A 13,792-nucleotide genomic window follows, 5' to 3' on the forward strand; every position below is an offset into this window, starting at 1 on the left:
GTGCGACACCATGGTGGACCACATATGGCAAGGCCTATATCCACACTTGACCTCTGGCTCGCTAGAAGGTCAACCGCCAACGCACGGCGAAATCGGCTTTACACAGCGTAGTGAAGCTTTCGCTTCGAAATGCCTCGAGTGTGGATTCACTGCAGATAGTACTGGCATGCCCAATACCAATGCATATTGCATCGAACAAAATTTGCCCCATAGACTTCTTGCAAACCTTTCCCCTTGCAAACCCCGCCACCGCTATCACGCCCTCGCGGTCATGAACGCGAGATAAACAAATACCGACCTGCATGCACAAATCTCAGTCTTTATCACGGACATTGTAATAATTAAGACATACAGGAGCTGAATATCGCTCAGAACATCAGCGAGAATTTCCTTCGGAGTGATTTAGCCGCCGCGGTGGCTGCGTGGTTATGGCGCTCGGCTAATTTCATTTACTATTTATATTTCATTTACGTATATTTATTTACTATTCCTGCCTTCAGTAAGCGCGCCATCGAACCACAGCGCAAAGCATAGGCTTTTTTCCTTGCGCATTGCAACACCCACGGCCCAGTAAGAAAAAATTGTTTTTTTGTACTTATGGTGTATCATATACGGTGAGTGCATAGGCTGCTAAGCACTAAAATTATATTTTAGGGAAAATACGTACACGGTCGTCCACTTCTACCTTGAACACCGCTCTGCGTGGCCAGCGCTCCGTGGAGCGCCTCTCGCGGGCACCTGGGGAACTAGCGCGCAAGCGCACTGACAGCTGTAGGCGGCAACGTTTAGGTGGGGCCTCCGCTGCGTCGTCTGCTTAAGCGCGGCGGCTCTGCGAAGGTACGCTTGCTTTGCTGTAAAGCTAACTTTGCTCTTGCTATGCGCACGAAAATCGAAAGTCCGGCACGGTTCCTGAAGGCACAGCAACTGCGCTTGGTTCAGTGCAGCACATGGTTGTGTGCAGCACAAGAGGAGTTCATGTCTTGGCACACAATTAAAAACGTGGCCATCGCAGAAATTCCGGTACTTTCGGTCCTTAGGCAGTCGAGGTGCTCTTATGAGTGCCAAAATTTCCTGTCACTCATTTCATTAAAAAAAAACAATAGTCGAGCTCAGTTTACAAGCTAAGGTCATTCTCCAGCGAGAGCTAGCTGCATTACAGTGCTAAGCGGCTATGATTGGCTCAATGGGTCTTTCTGCTTTCAGTAACTGCAGGTGTGGCTTTTCGATAACAATAAAAAATACAAGCAATGCACAGTTGTGGCGACCAGAACATTTTTTAATTGCTTTCCAGAATGCCGGACTGATACCTTGTGGTGGCTGAAATGAGTGTATCAATGCACTCCATGCCAAGGACAACGGTGCAAGTATGCTGAAACGCTAAGTTAATTCCCGTATCTCATGGAGTCGTGGACTAAGGCTGCATTCGAAAGTAGCATCAGGACAAGCAGATGCATTCATCTAACTAAAAAACCCAAGAACCAACCAAGCTAGGTAATCCATAGCTTAAAAGGACATTGAGAACAAATAGAAGTTGACCTGTATAGATGGAGTACCGCGCATTAAGCGAAAGGAGATCCCTCTCCACTAAAATGGATGTTTTATAAGCTAGAAAAGACCATAAAACGAAGTACAGGTGTCGCCATTCCCGGTCGATTTCGCATGTAAAATGCGCACGTCGACACCGAAGCTTGGGCGTGGATCCCACAGGCTACGCAAAAACGCTATTCACTTCAAACAGTGGCAACCCGTCCTTTTCAGTAACAATGTCACAAGGTCGATTCGACTGATGGCGTCTTCACACTTGGCGCTCTCTTTCCACAACACCCGTACCGGTGAAAAAATACCCCCAAAACGAAGCAAAAAACTGTGAAACGGTGTCGCCCACAGAGAGGCGCTTGATTTATATGAACTATAGGAGTCACGCACTGCGCTTGCTAATGCGAAGGTGGCGATGTTTTGCCGAGTTCAGCTGCGCGCTACTGATGCGCCGAGTTTAACGCAATCAGCTTTTGAAGCGTAAGAGAAAAGGACGAAAAGCTTGGATTGTGACATTGTATTACACTGTCTATCATTGCATACTGCTTCCAACTTCTTCCATGTAGATTCGTGCTTGAGCGAAGCTCTGATTGCTGGAAAAATAAAACTGTATGGTCGTGAGACGGAGCGATTGGCAGCGGTGAATAGTCAAGTACATACAATGCCAACGCTCGTCTCGTTATGTGGGTTTTTGCAAACAAACCAATCTTCATTTCCTGATATTTTGATGAAGAAGTACGGCACAGTGGAAACGCGGGATTCATGCACCCTAGGTACGCTTCTAAATTGATTAGATTACAGCACAGCAAAGTTACCTCTCAAAAGAAATTCTGGGGCCGTATTACGTACCGCTCTCAATACTAAAAGGCTCACAATGCCCCGCTCCTATTGGTCGGCCTTGGCCGGCGGACATCAGAATTTTTGCGTCACTGGCGGCTTCTATTCACGTAGTGAACACTGCTGCAGTGATGACGTTGCGCACTTAATTAGGCGGGCTGAATGTGACTCAAACTTGCAAGCAAAAAACGTAGCCCCTACAGTACGCCCACAATCTTTGCGAGGGAAAATGGCGACAAACGTAGCAGCGTGCTGCGGCGGCGCGAGTATCGAGAAGAGTCCGCGAAGACGCTTTTGGTTTGCCGGTCGAGTTGCTTCGAGGCGAGTGTCGCCTGGACAGGGACACTGCACGGTGGTCGTGTCAAGTACAGCGGAAGTTCGTGCCTAAACCTGTGTGGTATCTGTTTTCTTTCAAGTCTGCGACTCCAACCTTCGAATCCTGGCCGCAGACCCGCTGCCCAGGCTCGTGCCACGACGCATTCGCCTGGCGCTACTTGTGGCTCCGATTTGAGGTGGTGAGATACATGTTGGAGGAAAATGAAAATTGATTTTTGAGGAAAGGAAATGATGCAGTAACTTCCTCACCTATCTCAGCGGGCACCCTAACCACTCTGTAAAGGAGGGACAGAGGAGGGAGTGAAAGAAGAAAAGAAGGAAAAGTTGCCTAGTGGAGGTGTCCAGAACGAATCCGACCACCTGGGGATCTTTAAGAAGCACTGACATCGCACAGCACACAGCCGCCTTTTGCGTTTCGCTTCCATCCAAACGCGGTCGCCGTGGTCGGGTTCGAACTCGGGCACACCGGCTCAGCAGACGAGCACCTCAACCACTGAACCACCACGGCGGGTGCATGTTGGAGGACGGAGAGTTTCTTCGGGGTAAGCAGTAAGAAAGCCCTGTCTCGGTGACATATATCGAGCTACAGTGGTCTGCACGCACCGAAGCTACAAAAATGGTGCGTGCTCGTTGCACTTAGGAATACGCATTGTGGTACGATACATACGTCTTGTGCGAGTTGCGCCTGTGTTGTTACTGAATGCAGCAGAAACACAAGGCACATAAAGCATTGTTGAAATGCATAGTACCCAGGCTCAAACCAAGCCAGAAGGCCTTTGTACGGCACTTGAGGCGTGTTGGAAATACCAGTGAATGGTTTACATCAACATGAGCTTCCAAAGGTGTCCTTTCAACGGTGTTTGCCTAAACATCTGAGTCGTGCAAAGGTTTTCAGACGCTACAAGCCGGAGCGAGCGGCTGTCATCATGGCAGCATGTGCAGCGCTGCACAACCTCTCCTTGGAGGCCCCTACTTCAGCGGACAACGAGGATGCCCCCTGCCCCTGAAGACAATGGCCCGCCTCACCTATACTTCCGGGGGAAAGCCGTGCGTGTACATGTGAGCCAGCTGCGGAGGAACTGTCTCCAGCAGCGACTGGTACAGTTGCACGGGCGATAACATAGGCAATGAACTCGCCGGCCAAGCCTTTGCAGGCAAGGCAGTGTCCAGCCAATGCTTGTGTGTATGTCGTGGTTGTTTTGGCTGCAGCTAGGGAAGTGGCAGTTTTTTTTTTTTTTCTTCTTCGCGCTGTGTGTCTGGAAGCCTGCAGTGGCGAAGAAGCAAGCGTGCACACCAGCTGCCATATCATCATAGAGTTCCCCGCGCAGCCACTTCCGTCTCGGTCTCCACTTGAAATTCAAGCCGAAACAACTCCTCCAGCAAGCCAAACGCATCTTCATGCGCCCTCCAGTGCCATTGCCCGTGTGGACCCAGCTGCCCCTCTACTGCCGTCATCTTGAAGCCTGCCTGTGCTGTTTGGAGAGCCACCTGTGCTCGCTGTTTGCATGACAAAGCACGTGAATAAAGAGTGTATTGTTGAAGCAAGGAGGGCAATGTTTGATGAAGTCAGAAAGTACCACCGAACATTTATTTAGTGCATACTGCACCATTTCACACAGGTGGTCACATGAGCACACGCATTAGCAAAACATACAGCATGCCATAACATTGACAATAATTCCACATGTCTTGTCAAGGGCAACACAAATTGTTATGCTGACATGATAAAAGCAGATTGCAAGACTACAAGCTCAACTGGTAATTATTACAGCTTCTGCACAGCTTGTGCAGGCAATAAGCCCAATTTTGCAGCAAGTGCACAAACCTAGTACACAAGTAGTGCAATGCTCAGTAAGCACTACATAAAAGATTTTAAATGACTACAAAACCTTTAACATATACCAAAGCGTTGATATAGATGATGTAGCCAAAATTGTGTTATTTATGCAGAAGACACGACATTACTATTTTCTGTTACTTTGCCCAATCATGTAATTAACCAGGCAAACAGAGCACTCATAAGTATTGAAGAATGGTCTAAATGAAACAAGTTCAACGTAAACGCTAATAAAACAAAAGCCGTTCCCTTTCGTCCAAAAAATAGAAACATATTCATCGATAAAGATATCTGCCATAATAATTCATGGAAATTGTAAGCTCATTTAAAATACTTGGTGTCGTCTGCACGGAACAGATGTCATGGGATGCCCAAGTGGATCATATTTTACAGAAGTTGTCATGACTCGTTAGCCTGACTAATATAAACAAACATATCTTCCCTACCAAGGTTAAAACTCAGTTACACCACCCATTGTTCTACTCGCACATAAAATATTGTCACTTTGCCAGGGGAACGACAACCCTAAGTAACATGCATAAAACATATGGACTGCAGAAAGAAATGCTAAGAAATATTTCCAGCGCTCCTGATGACCATCCATCTTTTCCGCTCTTTCAGAAACATAACATAATGGCCATATATGATATGTACGCTTACCATTTAGCTTCAGCCTACAAAAACGAAATTAAAAGAATGTAGTTTCTGAACGAACTAGCTTCCTTACAGAGAAAAGTTATGCATTATCCTGCCCATAACCCACATATATGGAATAAAGAGTTATTTTGCACAAATTACGAGATCACCTTCCTCACTTGTTGAATTTACAAATTAAACATGGCCTTCAACTCCAGCAAGCAATGAAACCTGATATCAGATTAGCTTTAAAGAGGGCTGAACCTCTTTCCTGATATTTTCTAGATAAGTTCCAGTAGGAAATGTTTTTGTTCGATTTATTTTCTGTGATTGTGATTCATCATTCATTTCTCTTCATGTAAAACCTGTGTTTTGTAATCTAAAAAGTGGCATTTGTATTGTTGCATTTCCTTATTTTCAGAGTGCAAAAGTTCGACATGTGTTCAAAGCTTTGAACTTTCACGTTGTCTAACTGTTTTGGGGATAGTGGGCCCAAAATAGGTCCTTTTATGTTCGCTTGTCTTTTTTTTTTCTTGCATAAATGGTGACCTCACTTTTTTTGAAGAACCAAATTTCTGCGAATGTTTCGTGCAAATGTCCTCAATTTTGTTTGCGAATCTCGAGCGACAATCCATGATTATAATGTGTCGTCGAGTGCGCCTTTATTTTCTGCACATGCTACACTTTTGCTGATGCCTCTTTCTCACTTTTTTATTATTGCTGGAGGGGGGGAGCCTCGCCAAGCCAAGAGCCCAGTTTTTTCTTCCTACCTCCCCTATCACTGATGGAATATAAAGGTATTACTATTACATTACAAATGGCCATTATCACTGCAAATGACGAACAGTGCAGCAGTTTCAATGAAAATGGTGCATCCCTAAGTGTACGGCACTCAATGCAAGTCGCAGTGCTCGCAATGAATGCAGCACTAGGAAAAAATCCTCATACATATATAGAGACATGTAAACATCACAGTTACATCAGTTAGGTGGTATGCTTGTAGAGGTTTTCACTGAACAGCAGAACATGGAGCACAGTCATGCCGAGCCGAACAAACCATGCAGCTTGTTACAATGCAGGCAATACTGCATGAAAAGTCCCACGGCAGCAGCTCCATAGTTAGGCCATTAATACTACAGCATCTTGCAGAAGTAAAACAATAACATCAGAAAAAAGCAGATACAGACTTACTAGATGTCAGACATCTCCATCTTGCAAAATTTAAAAAGGCACCATTACAAATATGCAAAAACAACTTGACTAGAGAACATCATATGCCTTCTGCGTCACACACTGACTAGAGAGTATCACACACCTTCTCTATCTTGCAGAAGGTAAAAAGGCACCATTTCAAAAATACACACAGTTCGACTAGAAATTATTACAGACCTTCTGCGTCTTGCAGAAGGTAAAAAGGCACCGTAAGAAAAAAACCACACCTCCTACGTCTTGCAGAAGGCTGCAAAAAAAAAGTGTGCCAGAAAACAAGAATGAAAAACAATAATAAAAAAAACTTATGTTGATGGCGGCTGTAGCTGGTTTTGCAGCAGCACCACCATGAAGGAGATGGCCAGTACAAGCTGCTCGTGCAGGCGCACCGATTTCCTTCTCGCGTCCCGCAGTGTTGTTGCTGGGGTCTGACATAGTGGCTGTTATGGGCCTGTCACACTAGGGCAACAGTCGGCCGATTTGGTCTGCGAAAACCATGTTGGCGTGATGTCTGGCCCTATATCACACTGCGACGACTAAAACAGTCGGCCGACTGTCGGCGTCGGCGCCAGGTCTCATACAAGACGGCAGTTGGCCAATGGTGCGGCAACTCCCATGTCACACTAGCGAGACAGCATGCGAGACCTCCTGCCGACTTGGCCCTTTCTCGTTCTCACTCTTCTTTTGTCATTTCCTGCTATGCAAAATTCATGGGCTGGGACGCTTCATTTTTAACTCTTTTAAATAAATCCCACCATAGTAAAACAAACTCATTAGCAATCGTGATTATGAACCTAGGCTGAGTGCACCCCAGTATTGAGCGGCACTTATTGATGGGTCAGAAAGGCGTGGCTCGAAAAATAAATCCAGTCGCTCGAGGATAAACAGTACGGGAGAGATTATTGAAGGCTAAAATAATAAAAAGAAAAAAGAAAATTCTCGGCAACGCGGATTCGAACTGGGAACCTTTGGAATGCAAAGCTACTGCTATACCCACGACACCAAGGAGAACAGAGGATTTGTTGCCTTCAGAGGTGCTGATAAGCACTCTGCAGTGTGACACTCGCGACAGAAATAAAGCAGGCGATTCATGTGCGAAAACTCGGCCGGCGCGCTACACCGGTCGCTGCTTGCGAACTGCAGCCGCACTGCAAGCAGGGACACACGAAGCAGCAAGCATCGCTGCGCCGCTCGACTCAAGCACTCGAGCTCAAAGCATATGCTTTGCCACCCGCAGCAGTCTGATTACTGCTTGGCTTGGTGTCGAAGTTCGCACCAGAAAAGACAAAATAGCCCTATCATCAGACAGACCGCCTGCTATACACGAGTAGCGACAAAGCATGCTTGCGCTAGTAGCGAGCTTTCGGCAACGGCACCGCCCGCAGCCCCGCCAGGCGACGTACTGCGCTGCTGCCTGGCGCAGCGGCCGCCGCTTCGCGAGTAGCCTGCGCTATATCATCTCTTAATATCGCTTTGCTGTTAACAGTATAATCGCACCATAAACTAAAATTATGGTCAATTTCCGCGACACCTTTGGCTGCGGAGTTAGCGGACCGCTGCGGTCGACAGGCGAGCCGGACCGCAATGGCGGGCCAGCGGTAGCTTGCGAGGCGATTCTGGCGAGAAATTTTGCTCGTATCAAAGTTGTTGCTTTTACCAGCAACTCAGCGTTGATCAACGATAATCAGAAATGATACATTTGTCACATTTCTCTGTGTCATCGTTTATTGCTTACGTCAAAACCAATCTTAATCTGATTTTTATTACGGCAGCAGATGGGGTACAGGCTGGCCTGCCGGTGAGCAGGCTCAGTTTACTTCACGTTTGCACCAAAAAAGGCAAAAAAGGCATGCTATCAGAAAGGCCGCCTGCTATAGTCGAGCAACGACAGCATGCCTGCGCAACAGCCGCGCTTTCGGCAACGACGCCGCCTGCGGGAGCGCCAGGGCGATGAACTGCGCTGCTTCCCGGCTGCCGTACTCGCTGCTAAGCCTAGCTGGTTTCGCATCAATCCCGCAGCTCAGGGCGCTTTGGAACTAGCCAGCGCAGTAATAAAGGAACTTCCCTAGTCACCCCATTACTGCCAACTTGTCCCATAATAAAATAAAGTTATGCTCAATTTCCAGGACGGCTTCAGCAGCGGATCTAGAAGGCGTCAGGCGAGCTGCACGAAGCAGCAGCAGCACCAGGCGGTTATAGGATGAAATTTGCTTGTATCGTAGTTATCACTTCAACCAGCACCTTGGCATTGGCCGACGATCCTCAGTAATGATACCTTTTCGGACATTCATCTATCCCAGTGCTTGTTATGAACGTAAAGAAACAGTTCTATAGCGGAATCGTGTTCGTGTCTGGTGAATGTTTTTGCTCGGCAACCGATCTCGCGACGATGCGGTTGGCAGACTGGTTTTGTCGGCGTCGCGGGCGTTAAAGCATGTCACACTACGAAGACATCTGGTAGTCGGACGCGTTGGCGTCGTTGTCGGCCTAGTGTGACAGCTTGGTCTGCCACAAACAAGGTCTGCCGACCGGGTTGGCCGATCTTTGGTGTCTTTGTCAGGTCGGCGTCGGCGGCGTGTCGGGCTAGTGTGACAGGGCCCTTAGCTGCCTTCTGTCTGCAGCAGCCTCGTTGAGGTGCTCCACATACAAGAAAGTTCAATAGCAAATTTTAGCTCCTGACACATTCAAGGCTCATTTCACTTCCATGTTATATATAGATCACCTGCTGAAATATACTGCGCCATATCCTACAAAAGGCGGTCACAGTGAGGTTAAGCACAGGTTCGGAACGGTGAACGTAGCAACATCACGTTGCATGCAGCAGCTTCTGTTGCACAAAATGTGGTGCATCCTGTCAGCCCATACCTCCAGGAGGCATGCCTAAAAATTTGGCATCCTGCCTGTTGCGTGCCTTAGCGAGGTCTGCTGTGCGCCTTGTCTCCCTAAGCAGCTTGTCCACCTCCTCGTCCTGCTACTTCCTCCACCGCAATGGACGGCCTGGAACTGCCGATGCGGGTGGTGCCGTGGGCTGCTGCTGGCGGGTGCCTGTCGGAGGGGAAACAGACTGAATGTACACTTGTCATACGACACAGCACGATGTGCAATAAGCAAGCTGTTTGCTGCAACGTCTGAAGGGAGCAGCAGCACATAAAAGCAGTTGCACTCAGTGATATGACAAATGCAGCATTGTTTCAGTGAACTCAATATGCACGTGAGCCATGTCACGGCTCCTGCTATGAGAGGGAAAAAGCATGCACAACGTGTCAATATGCCGGATCTGAAGGAAACTATTGTGGACATTGTAAAACAACTGTGACTGTATGGTGCTCCTGCATATGGTATTTATCAGAAGCACCTTGAAAAGAGGGCAATGTGCAGCCTGCATACTGGCAGGTGAACTGACTGGCTTTGTCAGCACGCTGCCGATGCTGTTATGCTCCTCCACCAGCAGTTCAGCAGATGTCTCCCCCGTCTCCTCCAGCCAGGACATTTCACTGGCGTCGTCTACATGAAATCATTACACAAACACAACTGCATAGTAAACAGTTTTAGTAAAGTGTGAAATGTGTATGACTAAAATGTGTTTAGTCGGTACTGTGGCTGAAGGCAAAAATGAACTACCAGAAAAGAAAGGCAAAGAAGCTGAGGCTGTATTTGCAATCTCCAGTTTACGCACTACAACATCTTCCAAAATTAGCAAAAATGCAGATGACGTCATCGGCAGTGTACACAAGCTATAAAGCATACACATAAAATGGTTTGAAATGCAGTTCACCTACCAGCTGCAGTCTGGCCTCCCTCTGCAGGCTGTTCGTCCCCGGCTCGCTGCCCACTGAAACTCTGACGGAAAGAAAGGTGTGCTGGGGGGGTGAGGTGCGCTGTGGTGCTCCTGCAAGAAGGCACAGTGACTCATGTTCAAACATGAATGTCTCGAAGTACATCATAGGGTTGCATTGCTTACAGCACATGGCCCTGAGGTTCGGTCAAGAATCCTTCATCCCCACCAAGCTGCAAACTTTGCAACTGTCTGCAACATCACAGCAGTTGACTAACGACAGTGGTCATACCTGCTGTTGGCGGGGGAGGGGACAGCTACCTGCTCAAAATAAGATCCCGCGACGCTCACTGGCCCGATCGGCTGAATGGCTTGGTCACCCAGAGCCGGCAGTCTGCCGCCACCGGCGCCACTGCGACAGGACCGTTCACGCGGACCTCCACAGAACAATTTTGACAGGCTTACCCTGGCCAGCTTGCAGCAGCGCCAACTCCGCTCTCCGCGAGCAAGCCACTACTGCTGGACTGCTGCCAACGCCACGAGCAAAGCCCAGTTGCGGTGACCCCTTCGACGGAGGCAGTTACTGGGCAGAGCTAATCCCTATTTTCCTCCCCCATCCCCTGACCAGTACCTAAAAATAATATATATATATATATAGAGAGAGAGTCACTGGCTGTGAGATAATACTCTCAGTATGTTTATGGCGGCTTACGATAGCTGGTGTGCGGCTGACTTTGCTTTTTCTCTTGGGCCCGATCGCCTGTGCCCTCGCGCGCTCTGCATTGCAGTTTTCTTATCGCAGGCACCCGACATTGCGAGCTAGGCTGCCTAAGTTTGTGCGCCTTGCGAGTTTGGTCCAAAGGATGCAGTCTAAAAAAAATAAATATTATGAGCAGTGTGGTGCGCTGCATGAAATTATGGCATATATGGGTGAACTTGTTAGGGCACTAAACTGCTCAAAACATTAATTTTGTTGGATCACCGGTTCTCGCACCAAACTCGCAAGGCGCGCGCGCTGCGGCAGCTTAGCGCGTTATTTCGGGTTCCCGCGATAATGAAACTGCAAGGCGCTGCCTGTGTGTGCGAGCAAGCATCGGCGAGCAAAACACAGACAAACGCCCCCTTAACGCGTGTGTGCCTATGATTGTGCTGTCTACGCGGCGATCGGGCACAGGCGAAAGAGCAAAACGAAGCAGCGCACCAACTATCGCTAGCCACCGTGAACGTGCACACAGCATTATCTCGCACCGATGACTATCGCTTGGCGGCAGTGGCGCCTGTCGAAGACACGGTTTCCATCATTCGTGTTAAGTCTTGTGGCCTCCTGTATACATGCCACGAATGGCGCCAATGTTCAGCCGAGTTGAATGACAGGCCTTCTGTATTTAAGGCGGCGGCAGTTTACCCCCAAAGCTCCCGCTTGCGAGCCGCCGCGTACTCAGGCGAGAGCTCTGACGCAGCCCGTGCCAAGGGCGGGTGCTCTTCGAGCAATTCGATGAGCACCCGCTTTTGGGCGACGGACATACGTGGCCTCTTTGGTGGTGTCGCCATTTCAAATGATAACCGTATTTCACCCCTATTCCCAGGGCGATTTCTTGCTATCGGCCAAGGAAATTTATTCTTTGGCCTGGAATATATATTGGGGAATCTACAATAGTGTTCATTCACTTGCATATGCGTGCGCTGCATTAAAACAACTTGCAGTAGAGCTACGAAAAAGCAAGGACGAGCGAAATGGTTTAAACTGTGCACCTGACCGTTTTCCTCGCCCTCGTTCTTTCCCACAGCCGTATTCGTTCAGTTCTGTCATCGATAGTGAGCGACCACCGACAGCAAACTTACCTCAAGAAGTGGTCTTCATCGACTTTCGTGCCAAGAGCTCCTTGCGAGCCACGGAGGAAGGAAACCTTCTTTCCTCCATTTTGCGAGCTTATTTCTGTGCACCTACGGCCTTCACTGTATTCAATCACATTTTTTCTGCGCCTAAGACATCGGCACAATGCCTTTATTTTAGACGACACGAAAAAAAGCAGGAACTTGCCGCCGAATCAGCTGTTTTCAAGCAAGTCGCCATGCTCTCGCTTTACCACTACCAGCGCGCCCTCATGGCAACAAAACCTACCCTATAGGCACCCTGCATCCGCCAGGCGCCACCACCTTCGGTTGTCGTGAAGCGCCACCGCGTAGCCGCTTTTGCGTTCGCCGGGGGATAGCTGCAGCAGACGACGCGCCTCACGCGGTGCAGCGGTATGGCGGTAAACGGCGTGCCCCTTGTTTTATCGACGGATTTCCTTGAACTTCAAGACGTTGACGCTTTTTTTCGTGGTGCAAACCTAAAAAAGGGTCAACTACTACTGCAAGCGGGCCACGTCTATGACGTCAGTGAAGCTGTGCTTGCTGCTGGCTCCGAAATCGTGGGAAAATGCATACCGCAGACAAGAATAAACGCAGCGACAAAACGCGTGACGCTTGAGGTAAGTTTAGTTTCTTCGAAAGCACTGTACAAGTGCTCTAAACAAATGTGAGATTCCAGATGCCGACTTACAATTTTTTATCGCTGTACTGGTGCTTCAGATCGACGGAAGCCGAGGAATCCGCAGAGCTAGCTGTGACTGCCGCGCTGGCGTGGTGGGAAAATGTAAGCACACGGCGGCCGTTGCTCTCTACATTCAACAGTACAAATGTAGCTCCTGCACGAGCCAACCGCGAGCCTGGGGCCTTCCGTCATTGCGCAAAACTTACCCGAAACTGTCCAAAGTTCATGGGCCGAGAAAGGAAAACGGTAACTTGTTTTGGTCACGCTCTCAAATGCAATCACCCCACTCGTTCCGAAAGCAAGATCCCTTGATGATATTTGCGAATGTACATTAATGTAATCTTATTTTACTTTTCAGTGCGTGCGAAAAACATTGATGTCGGCCATGTGATAAGGTTTTTCGCGGACATCAAATGTCCGTTGACTGACATGCTTCGCGCAGAGGCACTACCCAACGACGAAGTCGCCCCAGCGGCTTCCGAATGCTCTGAAAAGGAACTAGAACTTTTTGGATGGCCCAGAAAAGGAGAAAGCTTTCACTGTTATCAATTACAAGAAAGCGGAGGCAGAATGATTTTCAAACGACTTAACTTTCCCGAGAGGTTTGAGTAATTTATATTCTTTATTCAGCATGTCATTAATTAGGAATTAAGGAAACAGCGATGCTACTCGGTCGGCGCGCTTGCTCGCTGCGGCCCCCAAGGGACGCTCGGGCCGCCGCTAGAGGCGCCCGCGTCGGCGCCGGAGTTACATCTGCAGGGTGCCTATAGAAAATTTAATTCCACAACTGAGAGCGCCTCTCATTTTCCTTCCTGTTTTTTAAGTTTGCAACACACTTTATTAGCAAAATAGAACGTTATTTTTTAATTCATTGCGTTTGTTTTTTTTTATGCTGACTTGTTCACGCAGCTCTCAGCGCACCTTCGCCGCAACAAATGTTCTTGAAAGAGCGAATTTCAAAACTGAAAACGCTTCTTGTTTTGATTAAGAATTTTGAGTTCGAAACGGTTTTTTGAGAAAACAAAGCATTGCTAATTTTATTTGCGACAGCTTCACAACAAAACGTTAGCACATGGCCCCTTGTACAAAT

General features: G+C 48.2%; 1 long non-coding RNA gene across 1 annotated transcript; it reads right to left on the reverse strand.

The window, feature by feature from the left end:
* Positions 1-3,953: 3,953 nt before the first annotated feature.
* Positions 3,954-12,257, reverse strand: LOC144115523 (uncharacterized). Its single transcript, XR_013311419.1, has 3 exons — positions 12,009-12,257; positions 10,171-10,280; positions 3,954-9,436 (listed from the first exon to the last, which is right to left on the reverse strand). It is a non-coding gene; the product is annotated as an uncharacterized LOC144115523 (long non-coding RNA).
* Between the last annotated feature and the right edge of the window lie 1,535 nt (positions 12,258-13,792).

Source organism: Amblyomma americanum, chromosome 1 (genome assembly GCF_052857255.1).
Source record: "Amblyomma americanum isolate KBUSLIRL-KWMA chromosome 1, ASM5285725v1, whole genome shotgun sequence".
NCBI lineage: Eukaryota > Metazoa > Arthropoda > Arachnida > Ixodida > Ixodidae > Amblyomma > Amblyomma americanum.